At 49.6% G+C, this 17,461-nt stretch overlaps 1 pseudogene across 1 annotated transcript; it reads left to right on the top strand.

Moving 5' to 3' along the window:
- The first annotated feature begins 5,094 nt into the window (after positions 1 to 5,094).
- LOC144935392 (signal peptide peptidase-like 2B) lies at positions 5,095 to 17,269 on the top strand (annotated as a pseudogene). The gene is made up of 15 exons (XR_013637307.1): positions 5,095 to 5,298; positions 6,019 to 6,123; positions 6,831 to 7,013; positions 8,395 to 8,484; positions 8,902 to 9,044; positions 9,252 to 9,403; positions 10,670 to 10,766; positions 11,030 to 11,146; positions 11,796 to 11,877; positions 12,084 to 12,158; positions 13,308 to 13,370; positions 13,927 to 14,026; positions 14,924 to 15,001; positions 16,145 to 16,305; positions 16,575 to 17,269. The product of XR_013637307.1 is annotated as a signal peptide peptidase-like 2B (transcript).
- Positions 17,270 to 17,461: the final 192 nt, after the last annotated feature.

Below are 17,461 nucleotides of genomic sequence, written 5' to 3'. Positions count from 1 at the left end.
TATAGCGGCACCGCGTCACGCTCCACCAGTGACATCACAGCCGCCATGGCGGCTCGGCTACTCTCGCCGCTGGTCGTGTCGCTGCTGTTGCTGGTGGCGTTTGGCGGCATTGAGGTACCCGCGACGCGTCCTCCCGCGCGGGGAAACGCGAGCCGAGCACGCGGTGCGTGGCCGTAAGGTGCCGGGGGGTTCCGCGAGGACGACCGCGGTTTCTCACTGCCTCCCAATCCCGAGGGACCCGTGGTGCTACATTCCCTGCGGGGCTCGGGGTGGGGTCGGGCGGCTACGGCGGCGGTCGAGGCCGAGGCCTTCGCATAGGCCCCGTGAAAGGAGTTAGGCCGCAGCCGTCAAGTGGCGACCCGTTATTCGATTTAACGATTCCTAAAACTCGATTTCAATGACTCTTGTGCGCAAAAGGAAAACAAGAACGTCAAACGAACGCTCTTCAATCGGTGCTTCTGTTTAGCGCCGTCCCTCACTGCCTGTGCTCATACTGCACCTTGTACATTTTACATGGATTCGCAACAGTCGAGATGGGTGGTCTTTGGAAGCGGAGCGCACAAAGTCGAAGGGAGTCGAATCGCCGAGAGGGTCGGGCCCTGACGGCCAAACCCGTTTCCCCGGTAACAGATCGAGTCGTTGGGGTTTGTTTATTTACAGATATCAATTAATGAACACCGAGTGCGGCCCTCAATGTAGTTCTAACAGCAGCAGCAGCAGCACATATTTATGGAACCGTCCGTGTTTATCTAACGGCCCTTTTTAAAGGGCATTTCCCACGCCTATACGGGTCGTGAGGGTCGTTTGACCATACTTCACCACGCTGGTCATTGCATGTCGGTGAAAATCGAGCACAGACGTGGAAGCACAAACGGTGGAACGTTGGACTGCGGCTGTACAGCCGAGACCTGACAACGCAACCCCCAAATGCAATATGAACACAAAGTGTCACCCTGTACATCGATACAATGTATACGATCAATAAGCACGAGCGCAGCCTTGACTAGCAAGTTGCAGACCTTTGTCGATACAATGCTTATTGAACCCCCCCCCCCACCCTAACGCCGTGTCGGTTGTGGGGGTTGTTTTGCCATACTTCCCCACGCTGGTCAGTGCTGGTTTAGTGAAGGGATTATTCTTTGGTTCTTTTCGGTTAAGTCACGTCTAAAAATAAAATAATAAATCAAAATAAAACAACACATTACGACGTTTCGATTGCAACACAAGCAATCATCATCAGGCATAAAAGAAATAGCAACAAAAATCTAACTAGAAAACTATAGACCGACATACAAGCAGACAGACATCACAACGGCACACATAGAAAGGAGTATACAGGCACACGAAAATTAAATAACCTAGTAAAATATTGAAATGTGATGTAATACAACACAGAGAGTCGGTTAACACACAATTAACGCATGGCCTGGTTGACTACGTGTTTCAAAATTTGCTAAGTTAGAATTTTAAGTGTGAGCAACAAATATCTAACTAGAAAACTATAGACAGACATACAAGCAGACAGACATCACAACGGCACACAGAGAGAGGACACAAATCGGCTGTGTGAGCAACAAAAATCTAACTAGAAAACTATAGACAGACATACAAGCAGACAGACATCACAACGGCACACAGAGAGAGGACACAAATCGGCACAAAGAGATGGTCGTTTCTGTGACGGTCCCTTAAATATAGAGAGGAGGGGGAGGGGACGGGGGGAGGGAGAGGGCGGGGAGATCAATGGGTGCACGCCAACCTACTCCTATTGTAAGTGAGATGATAGACGCGGCACGGGAGGCAAACCTGAAAATTAGGACAAACGCGGCACGGGAGGCAAGCCTGAAAATTAGGAGACAAGCACACGAAACTTAAATAACCTAGTAAATTATCGAAATGTGATGTAATACAACACAGAAAGTCGGTTAACACACAATTAACGCATAGCCTGGTTTATTACATGTTTCAAAATTTGCTAAGTTAGAATTTTAAGTGTGAAATTTCAAGGAGAGGACACAGGCAGAGAGAACAAATTGCCAGAAAGAAAAAAGGATAAGTTTAAAACTTCCCCGTAGAAGTGGTTCAATCTTAATTTGGGAGCTTTCGTGACTGCATGAATTATTCTTTGGTTCTTTTCGGTTAAGTCACGTCTAAAAATAAAATAATAAATCAAAATAAAACAACACATTACGACGTTTCGATTGCAACACAAGCAATCATCATCAGGCATAAAAGAAATAGCAACAAAAATCTAACTAGAAAACTATAGACCGACATACAAGCAGACAGACATCACAACGGCACACATAGAAAGGAGTATACAGGCACACGAAAATTAAATAACCTAGTAAAATATTGAAATGTGATGTAATACAACACAGAGAGTCGGTTAACACACAATTAACGCATGGCCTGGTTGACTACGTGTTTCAAAATTTGCTAAGTTAGAATTTTAAGTGTGAGCAACAAATATCTAACTAGAAAACTATAGACAGACATACAAGCAGACAGACATCACAACGGCACACAGAGTTGTGATGTCTGTCTGCTTGTATGTCTGTCTATAGTTTTCTAGTTAGATATTTGTTGCTCACACTTAAAATTCTAACTTAGCAAATTTTGAAACACGTAGTCAACCAGGCCATGCGTTAATTGTGTGTTAACCGACTCTTTGTGTTGTATTACATCACATTTCAATATTTTACTAGGTTATTTAATTTTCGTGTGCCTGTATACTCCTTTCTATGTGTGCCGTTGTGATGTCTGTCTGCTTGTATGTCGGTCTATAGTTTTCTAGTTAGATTTTTGTTGCTATTTCTTTTATGCCTGATGATGATTGCTTGTGTTGCAATCGAAACGTCGTAATGTGTTGTTTTATTTTGATTTATTATTTTATTTTTAGACGTGACTTAACCGAAAAGAACCAAAGAATAATTCATGCAGTCACGAAAGCTCCCAAATTAAGATTGAACCACTTCTACGGGGAAGTTTTAAACTTATCCTTTTTTCTTTCTGGCAATTTGTTCTCTGCCTGTGTCCTCTCCTTGAAATTTCACACTTAAAATTCTAACTTAGCAAATTTTGAAACATGTAATAAACCAGGCTATGCGTTAATTGTGTGTTAACCGACTTTCTGTGTTGTATTACATCACATTTCGATAATTTACTAGGTTATTTAAGTTTCGTGTGCTTGTCTCCTAATTTTCAGGCTTGCCTCCCGTGCCGCGTTTGTCCTAATTTTCAGGTTTGCCTCCCGTGCCGCGTCTATCATCTCACTTACAATAGGAGTAGGTTGGCGTGCACCCATTGATCTCCCCGCCCTCTCCCTCCCCCCGTCCCCTCCCTCTCCTCTCTATATTTAAGGGACCGTCACAGAAACGACCATCTCTTTGTGCCGATTTGTGTCCTCTCTCTGTGTGCCGTTGTGATGTCTGTCTGCTTGTATGTCTGTCTATAGTTTTCTAGTTAGATTTTTGTTGCTCACACAGCCGATTTGTGTCCTCTCTCTGTGTGCCGTTGTGATGTCTGTCTGCTTGTATGTCTGTCTATAGTTTTCTAGTTAGATATTTGTTGCTCACACTTAAAATTCTAACTTAGCAAATTTTGAAACACGTAGTCAACCAGGCCATGCGTTAATTGTGTGTTAACCGACTCTCTGTGTTGTATTACATCACATTTCAATATTTTACTAGGTTATTTAATTTTCGTGTGCCTGTATACTCCTTTCTATGTGTGCCGTTGTGATGTCTGTCTGCTTGTATGTCGGTCTATAGTTTTCTAGTTAGATTTTTGTTGCTATTTCTTTTATGCCTGATGATGATTGCTTGTGTTGCAATCGAAACGTCGTAATGTGTTGTTTTATTTTGATTTATTATTTTATTTTTAGACGTGACTTAACCGAAAAGAACCAAAGAATAATTCATGCAGTCACGAAAGCTCCCAAATTAAGATTGAACCACTTCTACGGGGAAGTTTTAAACTTATCCTTTTTTCTTTCTGGCAATTTGTTCTCTCTGCCTGTGTCCTCTCCTTGAAATTTCACACTTAAAATTCTAACTTAGCAAATTTTGAAACATGTAATAAACCAGGCTATGCGTTAATTGTGTGTTAACCGACTTTCTGTGTTGTATTACATCACATTTCGATAATTTACTAGGTTATTTAAGTTTCGTGTGCTTGTCTCCTAATTTTCAGGCTTGCCTCCCGTGCCGCGTTTGTCCTAATTTTCAGGTTTGCCTCCCGTGCCGCGTCTATCATCTCACTTACAATAGGAGTAGGTTGGCGTGCACCCATTGATCTCCCCGCCCTCTCCCTCCCCCCGTCCCCTCCCCCTCCTCTCTATATTTAAGGGACCGTCACAGAAACGACCATCTCTTTGTGCCGATTTGTGTCCTCTCTCTGTGTGCCGTTGTGATGTCTGTCTGCTTGTATGTCTGTCTATAGTTTTCTAGTTAGATTTTTGTTGCTCACACAGCCGATTTGTGTCCTCTCTCTGTGTGCCGTTGTGATGTCTGTCTGCTTGTATGTCTGTCTATAGTTTTCTAGTTAGATATTTGTTGCTCACACTTAAAATTCTAACTTAGCAAATTTTGAAACACGTAGTCAACCAGGCCATGCGTTAATTGTGTGTTAACCGACTCTCTGTGTTGTATTACATCACATTTCAATATTTTACTAGGTTATTTAATTTTCGTGTGCCTGTATACTCCTTTCTATGTGTGCCGTTGTGATGTCTGTCTGCTTGTATGTCGGTCTATAGTTTTCTAGTTAGATTTTTGTTGCTATTTCTTTTATGCCTGATGATGATTGCTTGTGTTGCAATCGAAACGTCGTAATGTGTTGTTTTATTTTGATTTATTATTTTATTTTTAGACGTGACTTAACCGAAAAGAACCAAAGAATAATTCATGCAGTCACGAAAGCTCCCAAATTAAGATTTAGTGAAGGGATGTTCCCAGGATCGTTTCAGACATCACTGGCCAATGATGGTAGCCATGAGCCCAATTGTAATGCAGTAACGGTAGCAACATCTAGCATGAAAACCGCAATCGTAAATGCGTTAGTCTCGACTGTAAGCGGCTGTGATCGGACGTAATCGTGACTTGAGCAATGCGAGAAAACGCTGGCCGGAGCGATAAGGGCGAGGTTAGGGTGGAGGACTAGTCGCAGGGACGAGTGTCGATTGGTCGATGCCGGGCTCCCGTGAGACATCGGCCGTTTGGGCGACCTCGATCGATAAAGTTCATCCGGCGCGTGGTGGCGCACGCGTGCAGCCCAGCGCCCTGTGGTCGAGGATTGGTGAGTTCAGGACAAGGCGCTTCGAATGTCAAGCGTTTGGGAGGCATGATTTGATTTGTACCGGGAGCTGATGGCATTGTGATGAACTGTCTTGCAGTAGAGTGCACAGTTCTTGATATACCTATCATTATCTGAGAAATATGCCCTGGTGGCAACCCTAATCCAACCACTCATCCACCCTCCCGAAGGTGCCAACTGGGATGGGCCCAGGTGTTCGGCTGGGAGGAATTGATTTGCACCATCGTGTACATGTTCCACGTGATGTCAACTCGTGCATCTTGGACCGTATAACATTATCACGAGGGTAAACGCGTGTTGGAAAACTTTACAGAATCCGTGCATTTATATTTTTAGTTATTATTTTATTTACATCCTCTACAATTAAGGCTCACTTAATGGACTGGCTTGTTGGATAGTTTTATGGAGTGCAGAGGTTGTGTGTGGAGCTATAGTGTAGTGCTTAGTGCACTGTGCTACAACCCGCGTTAGATTCCCGATGATCAACATCAGGGACGAATATCTGAGCCGGTTCTGGGCCTCCCTTATGTATGTATGTATGTTGAACTTATTTCGCACCGTACATAGCCAATCGTGGCTATGTAGCAAAGATCACCAATGTGGAGAGAAAGGCGGGAGGGGATTGTTCTATGCACACCACCCCCTCATGCGCCATCCCAGCTTTCATCGGTGCTCGCTAATACTGTTTGTGTGGTTGTGCAGGTGTGTGCAGAGATGGCTCTGTTGCGGTTGGTATCAGACTCGCACACGTACTGCACCCTCTACAACCCCCGCTGGGCCGAGCTGCCCCAAGACTCCACGAAGGCCGTGAGTTCTTTTAAACTATTAAAACCAAACTATTTTTGTTTTACCAAATAAGGCCCACTGGGCTATTCAGGTATTTTTCAGAAGCGACCTGGCCACAAATTATAGCTCAACGAAGTGGCTTATCATGTGGAATTGTACAGCAGCCAAATACTCTAAGCACATGTTTCTAAATTTGGAGGAAAAAACCGGAGGACCTGGAGAAAAAACCAAGTGACCACGGGGAGAACACGCAAACTCTAAATATACAGGCGTCAGGGTCGGGATCGAACCCGTTACCTCTTGTACACTAAGCGAGGTAGTTAACATCTCGTCACTGGACCCTGGCTTGAACCCAGTCACACTAAATTTCACAGGAGGTGCTCACATCACTCGCTCATGAATCCATCACCAACCTTTCGTTTTGCTCAGAAAACTGTCACATCAGAATCCCCTCATTAACCCCACCAACCTCTCTCAATAGCCCTAACAACATCTCTCAACAACCCCACCAACCTCTCATTAACCTAACCAAATTCTCACTATCCCCACCAATCCCTCACCCAACCAACTGCTCTCTAACCTCACTAACCTCTCACAAACCCCATCAACCTCTCACTAACCTCACCAAATTTTCACTAACCCCACCAACATCTTACTAACCTCCTCCCCCTCTGAACTCGCAATGGCGACTGCTCGTGCTGGTGCCTCCTCCCCCTTTGTCCTGACAGACACCGCACCAGCTAGCTGACGGTGCTCCGACGCCGCTGTGCCTCCCCGGTGACGTGCCGCCCGGCGGCTTCGCCGGTGCCGTGGCGTTGGCGACGCGCGGGAACTGCTCATTCTATCACAAGGCGCGGCTGGCAGCCGTGCACGGCGCATCCGCGCTACTGGTGCTGAGCCACAGGCCGCTGGTGTGTGCCCGCGTTCCTCACCACTGCCCCGACCCTCTTTGTGGTGCCTCGATCGCACACAAAAAACAGCTGAACCCTGCTGTGGGGGTAAAGCCACCGAATGTCCCAGTTTGGACGGGACATTCCCGGTGGGTTCATAATGGTCATCCCGGTATTGCCCCGAAGCCGAGACTGTACAAATGGAACATAACATAATTAATTCTAGATTTTAAGCTTTCGTGACTGCAAGGATTCATGTTCTTAGGTTTTTTCGGTAAAGTCACGTAGGTAAAACATTAAAATTAATAAAAGTAAAATAAAATAAAAATCACGACGTTTCGGAGGCAACACAAGCTTCCGTCTTCAGGTGGAACCGTCACAGCCACGACAGCTGTATCAAGTAAATGAGAGATTGCAGGAGCTACCACTCCGTTTATATAATGGTTGGAGAGGGGGGAAGGGCCAAGTACAGCACACTTTTTATTCATATGTTAAGGTGAGGCTTAAGAGGGTGAGCCTTTGTTATGGAGAGGTACGGTTTGTGACTCAACCTGTGACAAGGAGAAAACAACTGAACATGGTAAACCTGTAATAGTTGTCTGTCAAATAAGATTGGCCAAATAAGTGTAGTTAAATCTTTTTTGCATGGTTAATCACATCTTTCCAATGATTACTCAGTTTGTAACCATCATCACGGTTGAAATTATGTCTGTGTTTGTATATTTGTATGGCTTCGTGTACAAACCTTTGATGGTAACCAGGAAGTTTGCAGAGAACCTCGGAAAAGACAATTTCATGAGATTTAACTACACTTATTTGGCCAATCTTATTTGACAGACAACTATTACAGGTTTACCATGTTCAGTTGTTTTCTCCTTGTCACAGGTTGAGTCACGAACCGTACCTCTCCATAACAAAGGCTCACCCTCTTAAGCCTCACCTTACCATATGAATAAAAAGTGTGCTGTACTTGGCCCTTCCCTCCTCTCCAACCATTATATAAACGGAGTGGTAGCTCCTGCAATCTCTCATTTACTTGATACAGCTGTCGTGGCTGTGACGGTTCCACCTGAAGATGGAAGCTTGTGTTGCCTCCGAAACGTCGTGATTTTTCTTTTTTTTTACTTTTATTAATTTTAATGTTTTACCTACGTGACTTTACCGAAAAAACCTAAGAACATAATTAATACCGAAATCGAATAGCGATATACAATTGTAACAATTGACAGTTCACAGAATCACTCTCCCTCCTGTCGGATGCCCGATTCTAGTCGGTATCTATAAATCATCACTCATTTAATCGTAGAGAAGAGTAAATATTTCTACAGCCCAGTGTTGTTGTGGTCATGGTTCACGGGATGTTCACAGAGCCCTGTGCCCCACCCCCCGTCCGTGTGTGCAGGTGTCCCCCGGCGGTAACGAGACGGAGTACGAGGAGGTGGCGATCCCCGTGGCGCTCATGGGAGAGGAAGATGCTCGTCACATGCTCCAGGTGTGGATCGTCATCATCAGCCATTGTCTATCCACGGCGGGATGAAGGCCTCCAAACGCCCTCCATATCCCGCACAGTCCAGTGCTGCTGCTCCTGCACGTGACCTGGATCTCACCACTCCATATCCACATAGATCATCCTCTTGGACGTATTCCCTCCTTTGTTTACCATTCCATCACCATTCTGGCCTATAGGCCATTATCCTGTCTTGTCCAAGTCCATTTACTCTTCCCAATTGTGGATATGGTGTCTCTGATTTGTGTTTATTCCCTGATCCATGTGTTCCTGTTTATGTCAGTGTCATTCTTTAGGTGCTCGCCGACAGCACTTACACTAGCAGCACGATCAGGCTATAGGAGCGGGGGGGGGGGGATGTTTGCGTGTTGCACGCTACATGCTGTGCGTTGTTTCGGGCAGGCTCGGCGCGACGGCGAGCAGCAGGTGCTCCTGTTCGCCCCGCGCGAGTCGCGCCTCGACTACAACATGATGCTGATCTACGTGATGGCGGTGGGGACCGTGGCCGGCGCCAGCTACTGGGCCGGAGTCTCCGAGATGCACACGTGAGCTCACATGCACAGCTCGCACGTGCGGTGATGCTGTCGGTGATGGTGATGATGATGGTGGTGGTGATGGTGGTCGCGATAATGATGATGGCGATGGTGATGGTGGCGGTGATGGTGGTGGTGGCGGTGTTGATGATGGCGGTAGTGATCGCGATGGCAGTGGTGATAACGATGGTGGTGGCGGTTGTGCACTTTCCCCAGCAGCAGCAGCAGTAGCGCCGCGCCGACGAGCGGCGTCGGCGGCATAGGAGGAGCCGCCCAGGCCGGCGAGGACATCTCACCCAAGATGGTGGCTTTGTTCGTGGCGACCTCCACCATCATGCTCACCATGCTCTACTTCTTCTACGACTATCTGGGTGTGCAGGCACCCACGCACGTGACCACACACAGACAAAGAGCTACCGTGTAGCCCACACGGGCTGATGGGGCAGGTGCTGTTTGGGAGCACCAATTAAGGCCGACACAGCACACGAGGGGTGGTGTTGCCCAGTCACCATCTTTTCCCCAGTATTGATGTTTACACACCACATTAGGCACTCAGTTTAAGGCTGAGTCAATCTACGGGAGGTCCAGTAACAGTTGAGATAATCGCCACTGGTGTTGGTCATGAACGGGAATCAAATTCCGGTCGCCGGGTTCATAACCCAGTGGGCTAACCACTGTCCTACATACCCATAAAAGACAAAGCCTCACCAGACTGTTGGGGCAAGTGTTGTTAGTGAGCACCTATGAAGGCCTGCACGGCATCCGAGGAGATGGGTGGCTAACACCACGCCCGGCAGCCTTTGTCTCACCAGTGGCGATGTTTACACATTGCATCAGGTACTCATTTGAGGCTGCTGAGTCGACTTAGGGGAGGCCCAGGACCAGTTTAGATAATCGTCATTGGTGTCAGCCTTGAGCGAGAAACGAACCCACCCACACTCACACCCGTGTCTGCATAACCATCCACATACTTACAGATCGCATACAACGATGCCTGCATGCTCACCTGCACATGCATCTCCAAACCTCAGTTCTATACACTCACCCATTGTGCACTCACCCACACATACAATCTCCCATGTACACCCCCTCAGGGAACTCACCTATGGTGTTTGTCACAAAGTGACGAGTTGGTGTGTACACCAAGCCAACGCGCCTCAGTCAATTTACGGGAGGCCCATGACTGGTTCAAATAATCGTTGTCACTGTTATCAGCTGTGAGCGGGAATCGAACTCTGGTCGCCAGGTTCGTAGGGCAATGTGCTAACCACTGCAGCTACTATACAACTACAAAGATCCCCCGTGTAGCCTTGACAGACTGTTGCGGCAACTGATCCACACACCCCCTAACACACAGCCTAACACACACACCCATGCACATTAACGCACAATCAGAATCAGAATCCGTATTTATCCTGGAGGAATCCGATTAGGTATACGCTCCTTTACACAGATTCCCACTACCCTTGCAATGCCTGCTGGTAAATAGAGAGCACGTGACGATTCGGGAACTAAAATCGACCGGTACGCTCACACGTATGCACGTTGAATCGTGTGGGTAATAAAGCGATGCTTGTAATTCCGCGTGTCTGTGTGTCCCCGTGGATCTTCGTGCAACCCTGTGTGTCCGGGCCCAGTCTACGTGATCATCGCTGTGTTCTGCCTCGCCTCCTCGCTGGGCCTCTACAGCTGCCTCGCTCCTCTCGTCTCCCGCTCTCCGTGCGGCAGTTACAGGTGCATGTGCCTCTACCTGTGTGTTCATCCCTACTCGTGTCGAATCCTACCTATGTGTACCCCTACCCGTGTGTACCCCTACCCCTGTGTATTCTTACCTGTGTGTGTACCCCTGCCCATGTACTCTCTTCCACCGTTCTGTATTCCCCGAGCTGCGCATTGACATGCCACTGCACGCCACACGCACAATGCAGACACGTAACCCCCCCCCACCCTCTCCCCTGTTCTTACCCCTCCCTGCTCCCCACTCTCCCCGGCGGCAGGGTTCCCCGTGCCCTTGCCCCATGCATGCAGGAGCCGCCCCCGGTGCGACTGGCGGTCCTTGCGCTGTTCTGTGTGGCCACGGCCGTCGTGTGGGTCGTCTTCCGCAACGAGGACAGGTGACGCCGCCGCGGCCACCCCCACGCCACCGCTGGTGCTTTTTCTTGGCCACTTGTGACGTCGGCCGTGGTGCAGGCCGCACCGCCCCCTCGCTCGCCGTGTCTGGGAGCGTTCGTGAGAGCTCGCCGACACCCCTTGACCCGGTCAGCTGACTCGGCTGTAGAGCGAGCGGCTCTCGGTCCGAAGGTTGCGAGATCATATTTTGGTTGTGAGGTTGACTCAGCCCATCATCCCTCCGGGGTCGATAACATGAGTACCATTTTGTGGGGAACTCGGTAGTGGTTGGTCCTGTGGATTAGATTCACCAATAGGAATGTGTGGACCTTCCACCACTGGCTCGGGGCCACCGAGGCATTGATGGGCATCAATGGGGGGCAGTAATGTAGCGGGCAGCACGCTGCGCTATGAACCTTGCCAGTGACGAGTATCTGAACCGATCTTGGGCCTCCCCTAGGTCGACTCAGCCTCAAATTAGTTCCTAGTGCTGTGTGTAAACTTCACCACTAGGGAGACAAAGGCGACCGGGCGTGGTGCTGGCTACCCACCCCCTCGTGTACCGTGCTGGCTTTCATAGATGCTCGCTAAAAGCACTTGCCCCAACAGTTTGTTAAATACTACACGGGGGATTTGTTTTGTGTGTTGTGCCAGCTGGGCGTGGGTGCTCCAGGACATGCTGGGCATCGCGTTCTGCACCTACATGCTGCGGGTGCTGCGCATGCCCAGCTTCAAGGTGCCGCTGGCGCCACCACCCTGCAGCCTCACCAGCTGCACCGCCAATGCCACAGTCGACCAACACCACCGCCACCACTGTCATCTCCACCGCTACCATCTCCAACCAATTCCCTCGTGTGCCGTGCCATCCTTCATAGGTGCTGGCTAACAGCCTGTTAATGCCTATACGGGGGATCTTTATCTTTGTGTTGTGTTGCATTGCAGGCGTGCACCCTGCTGTTGGTCATGCTGTTTGTGTACGACATCTTCTTTGTGTTCATCACGCCGTACATCATGCCGGTGAGCATATGCGCGCGTGCGTGTTTCGCGTGAACGGGAAAACCCGGGGCCGGGTGCCACCGGAATTCAATGCGGGCTCGGGCCTGATTATCTCAGCTGGTGAGGAGGCCCTACTGAGCTAGGCAGCTCCATTACGAGGACGGCCACAGCCCAAGGCCGTCTGGCAGTGGCGGCAGTTACAGGACACCACCAGGTGGGAATGTGCAAACTAACGTATGTATGTTGAACTTCTTTCGCACCGTACGTAGCCAACCGTGATCATCAGAGGTGCGGGAGAAGGACAACAAACTAAACACAAACATCTCTTCTAAGGAAATGAGTTTTCAATCTCGAAAATGAGTTTTCAATCTTATCAACAAATTACTTGTACGGAACCCACTCCAAAACTCAAACAGGATAAACAAACAATGGCTTAAACAGCAAAAACATGATCAATAGCTCATGTCACAGATACTCAAGTACAATAAACTGTGTACTCAGCCGAGCAGAGCTTAGCTATATCATTAATAGCAATTGTGGCAGAGGTGATCCTGCAGCATGACCTTAACACAACATAGCTTAGAGAAGGTCCATGTGGAATATTAAGCTTGTTATAAGGACGTTACCAATCTTAACCGAGACCCAGGCAGAGAGAAATATGAGTAGGCAGTTGAGAGTGCATTGAGATGACCAATCTCGCGAGTATAAAAGCAGGTACAACGACGAGTGGTATAACAGTTACAAAACACAGAGCGTCTCAATTCCAAAATAAAACCGTACAATTATATGCTATATCGGTTCAACAGTTAACAGATGAAGTGCAACCGTTGACATTCAGTTCACCCAAAAGTTGTAGGGAAATGAGTGAGGGGTGGTAGGCAAACGCCTGGGCAAGTGGTTGAGTGAATATGGAGGTGATTGGATGATTGAGTGATTGTGCGAGTGAGTAAGTGGGTTAGTGCGTGAGCGAGTTAGTGGGTGTGGGAGTTCTTCGGGTCAGTGAGTGCATGAGCGGTGAGTGTGAGCGAAGAGGTGCATGTGTGTTGGTACAATAACGAAAACCCATTGTACCTGGCTCTTTCCTGTGAACTTCCTCCAGCAAGCCTGGCATAAGCTCCGTGGTGACATCACTGCAATGGTGAATGGCTAATGCTGTTGTGTTTTTATCAGAATGGACAAAGTATCATGGTGGAGGTTGCTTCTGGCCCATCTGATTCGTCATCAAAGGAAAAGGTAATCGCTGGTAATTATCATCCTCATCATCACGTGGTCTCAGCTGTTAGTGAGCACAATGGGAGCGTTGCTGTTGGCATCTAGGTGGGTTAGCCTCGCCTCTTCATTGAACATCAGCAAGGCGTCACACAGCACAGGAGTAAACGTTGTGTCTGGTCGCCTGTGTACCTACGTCCATGTGTATGCGCGTGGTAAATGCATGTACTGTATACGCACGTGGGTGTGTGTGCATGTATATGTTCGTGTGGGGAGCGGTATTGTCGTGGTTAGTGCTCTGTGCTCTAAAACCGGCGAACCGAGTTAGATGCGTGGAAGTGATTTTATTTACTTTCATCATTTGAGATTCCCGCTCACTAACAATAACAGTGACAGTGAATATCTCAACGGGGCTTGGGCCTCCCCTATGTTGACTTAGCCTTATAATTAACACCTGGTACAGTGCGTAAAACCACTAGGGAGACAAAGGAGGCCAGGAATACTGCTGGCCACCACCTCCCGTGCGCCAACATTCTGTCAAGGTTAAATGGGGGGGGGGCGTGTCTTTGTGTGCGTGCAGCTGCCCATGGTGCTGAAGGTACCACGCTTGGCACCCTCGGAGCTGTCCGTCTGCTCGCAGCCGTTCTCGCTGCTCGGCTTCGGGGACATCCTGGTGCCAGGTTCGGTGCACACGGCGCTTGCAGTCGGGCAAGAGAAGCGGCAGCAACAAACAACGTCGCCCCCTGTGCTGTCCGCAGCGTGACGCGTAGAGCGTTTGCTTGTGTTTGCAGCGTGTCTGCATGCGTGTCGTGTGTCTGTAGTGAATGCGTGTTGTGTGTGGTGAATGTGTGGTGTGTGTGTGGTGTGTCCTTGTTGAATGCGTGGTGTGGTGAATGCGTGGTGTGTGTGTGGTGAATGCGTGGTGTGTGTAGTCTCTGTGGTGAATGCGTGTTGTGTGTGGTAAATGTGTGGTGTGTGTGTGGTGTGTCCTTGTTGAATGCGTGGTGTGTGTGTAGTCTCTGTAGTGAATGCGTGTTGTGTGTGGTGAATGTGTGGTGTGTGTGTGGTGTGTCCTTGTTGAATGCGTGGTGTGGTGAATGCGTGGTGTGTGTGTAGTCTCTGTGGTGAATGCGTGTTGTGTGTGGTGAATACGTGGGGTGTGTGTCATGTGTCTGTAGTGTGTGTTTGTGGTATATGTATTGTGTGTGTGCGCGTGGTGTGTGTGTGGTAAATGCGTGGTAGTGTGTGTGTGGTGTGTGGGGAGCAGTGGCGCTGTGGATGGCGCATTGTGCTATAAAGCTGACAACCTCAGTTTGATTCCCGCTCACGATCAATAAGTGGCGACGAATATTTGAACCGGTTCTGGGACTCCCCGAGGTCGATTCGGCCTCAAATGAGTACCTGCTGCGGTGTGGAAACATCAGCACCGGTGAGACAAAAGCGGCCGGGCATGGTGTTGGTGACACACTCTTGTGTGTGCGCCACGCCAGCCTTCATATAGGTGTTCACCAACATCACTTGCCCCAAACAGCCTGTTGAGGCTACACGGGGGATCTTTGTGTGCGCCTGTGCTGCAGGTGTGCTGGTCGTGTACTGCCACCGGTTTGACGTACACACCAACTCGTCGCACATCTACTTTGTGACAAGCACCATAGGTGAGCTCCCTGAGGGGGTTTGCATGGGAGGGATTGTGTGTGTTGAGCGCAGTGGGTGAGTGCGCAGGAGGGGGTGGGTGAGTGCAGTGGGTGAGTGTATAGGAGTGAGATTTGCAGATGCATGTGCTGGTGAGCGTGCAGGCATCATTGCATGCGGTCTGTACGTATGTCGATGGGTATGCAGATATGTACGTGTTGGTATTTAACACAGTGGTTAGTGCACTGCACTATGAACCCCACTACCCAAGTTGGATTCTCACGGCCAATAACTGGCAAATATTCGAACTAATCCTGTGCCTCCGGCTAGGTGGGCTCGGCCTTAAACGAGTTCCTGATCCAGTGTGTGAACATTAACACTCGGGAGACAGATGGCCAGGCGAGGTATTGGCCACCCGCACCCTCGTGTGCTGTGGTGGACATAGGTGCTCGCTAACAGCACTTGCCCCAAGTCTGTATGGCTACATGACAAATAAAATGGAATGTTAACAGGTTCATGTGCAGTTGAGCATCCTGGCAGATTTGCTTGGAGTCTGCTAAGCATGTGGACAGATATGCAGGTGCGTGTGTGGGTGTGGGGGTGTGTGTGTGTGTGGGTACGTGCGTGAATGGCTATGCGGGTTGGTGGGTGTGCATACCCTGGCATGAGGAACCGCAGATGAGCAGGAAGGCAGCCACACGATAAGCCGGTGCCACCAATTGCCCAAGCTCCGCAGGCCTCCATGTCATAAGGTATTATCAGGCAATTAATGAGCGTTTACGTATGTCGGAGGAAACCAGGGCATCCGAAGAAAACCTGTGTGCGAGGGGGAAACACTCGATTCAGTTGTCAACATTGATACCGGTGCTTGCGGTGCACGCATCGCAACGCGCGTCTAGTCATCGCTTATTTGCGATGAGCGCGCCACTCGATGCACGCGCTGAGAAGCGATCGCGGTGCGTGAGCCGAGCGAACGGCGTTGCCAAACCAAGACGGCAAATTACGCACGCGACGTAAAGGGGACGGCGAGAACGCCACAACACCAGGTCACGACCCTGGATTATAAGAATGTGTCGAATCTCGGGGGGTGGGGGGAGGGTTGTATTGAATTGGTAAGTGCCCTGTGCCCACACGCGTCTCATACCGTGACTTCCGTGACCCACCAGCATACGGCTTGGGGCTGCTGGTGACATTCGTGGCGCTGGTGCTGACACGGATGGGGCAACCGGCGTTGCTCTACCTGGTGCCGTGCATGGTGCTCACCTGCACCGCCGTGGCCGCTGGGAAGAGGCAGCTGCTGGCGTTCTGGAGGGGAAGCATCGTGCGTGTGAGTCCACGGCATCTTCATTGCCATCACCACCACGATCATTGCCATCAATACCATCATCAGTTCATGAACCAACATTGTTAATCTTAACTTCACAAGCAAAATGATCACCATCAGCTCCTGTACTAGCATCATTAATGTTAACGTCGCCAGTGACATTCACCATTATCGCTCGCAGGATCATCGACCATCACTGCCGTCTCACCTCCCGTGACTTCCCGAGTCTCACGGTGCCCGTGTTCGACTCCTTCCGCTCCCCTTGCCCGCAGAAAGAGTCGCTCGACCTCACCGACGGCGAGGATACGAGCCGCCTCGGTGCGGCCCGGGACGATGTGGAAGGAGCGGCTGTGCCCATCCGCAACCCGGCGGCCCCCGCGGCCTCTGCCAACCCGGAGCCGTGATGCGGGCAGGCGGCGGGCAGGCGGCACGCCACTCCAAAGAATTCCATGGGTGCGCGTGGGGAGTGGTAGTGCAGCAATTGGCGCGCTGCGAACTCGGTGAACGAGTTCGATTCCCACTCGTGGCCAACATCAACGATAAATATCTGAACCGGTTCTGGGCCTCCCCTAGGTCGACTCGGCCTTTGTTGAGTATCTGATGCAGTGTGTAAACATCACCAGTTGGGGGGAAAGACAAAAGAAAACAGCTGGGCGTGGTGCTGGCCAACCACCCCCGAGTGTGTCGTCGGCCTTTCGTAGGTGCTCAACAGCACTTGCCCCAAGTCTGTTAAGGAGCCGTGAAGGATCTTTGTTGTATGTGGACGGTCGCCGTTGGGAATTTGGTGAGCGGCACTTGCGAGGCGGAAGAGCCGCTGTAGCACCAGCCGCTGTGGAGCTTGGGAGCGGACAACCGTGGTGTGGACGAGTGGATGTCTGAGCAGTAGCATGAGCAGCAGAATTCTCTCCGTGTAAATTATCGTGTATTGTATTGCAATGGTTGCGTTGTGAATAGAGTAGAGCACAGATATGAGGAAGAGTCTTGTCCGGTCCCTTCTTCTTGGTGTGAGTGTCCACACGGTTACTTCCACAGGCAAGGGATTACAACACGCCTATCGTCACGGAACAGAAGCGTAGCCCCCGGGGGGTAGGGGTGGGGGTCTGGCGTTTGTGATCGTGGCGCAAGAGAGAAGAGCACCCCATACTCATGGCATGAGATC

The sequence above is a fragment of the Lampetra fluviatilis genome, chromosome 13, assembly GCF_964198595.1.
Source record: "Lampetra fluviatilis chromosome 13, kcLamFluv1.1, whole genome shotgun sequence".
Taxonomy (NCBI): Eukaryota; Metazoa; Chordata; class Hyperoartia; order Petromyzontiformes; family Petromyzontidae; genus Lampetra; species Lampetra fluviatilis.
This window is presented reverse-complemented; position numbering and strand designations above follow the sequence as displayed.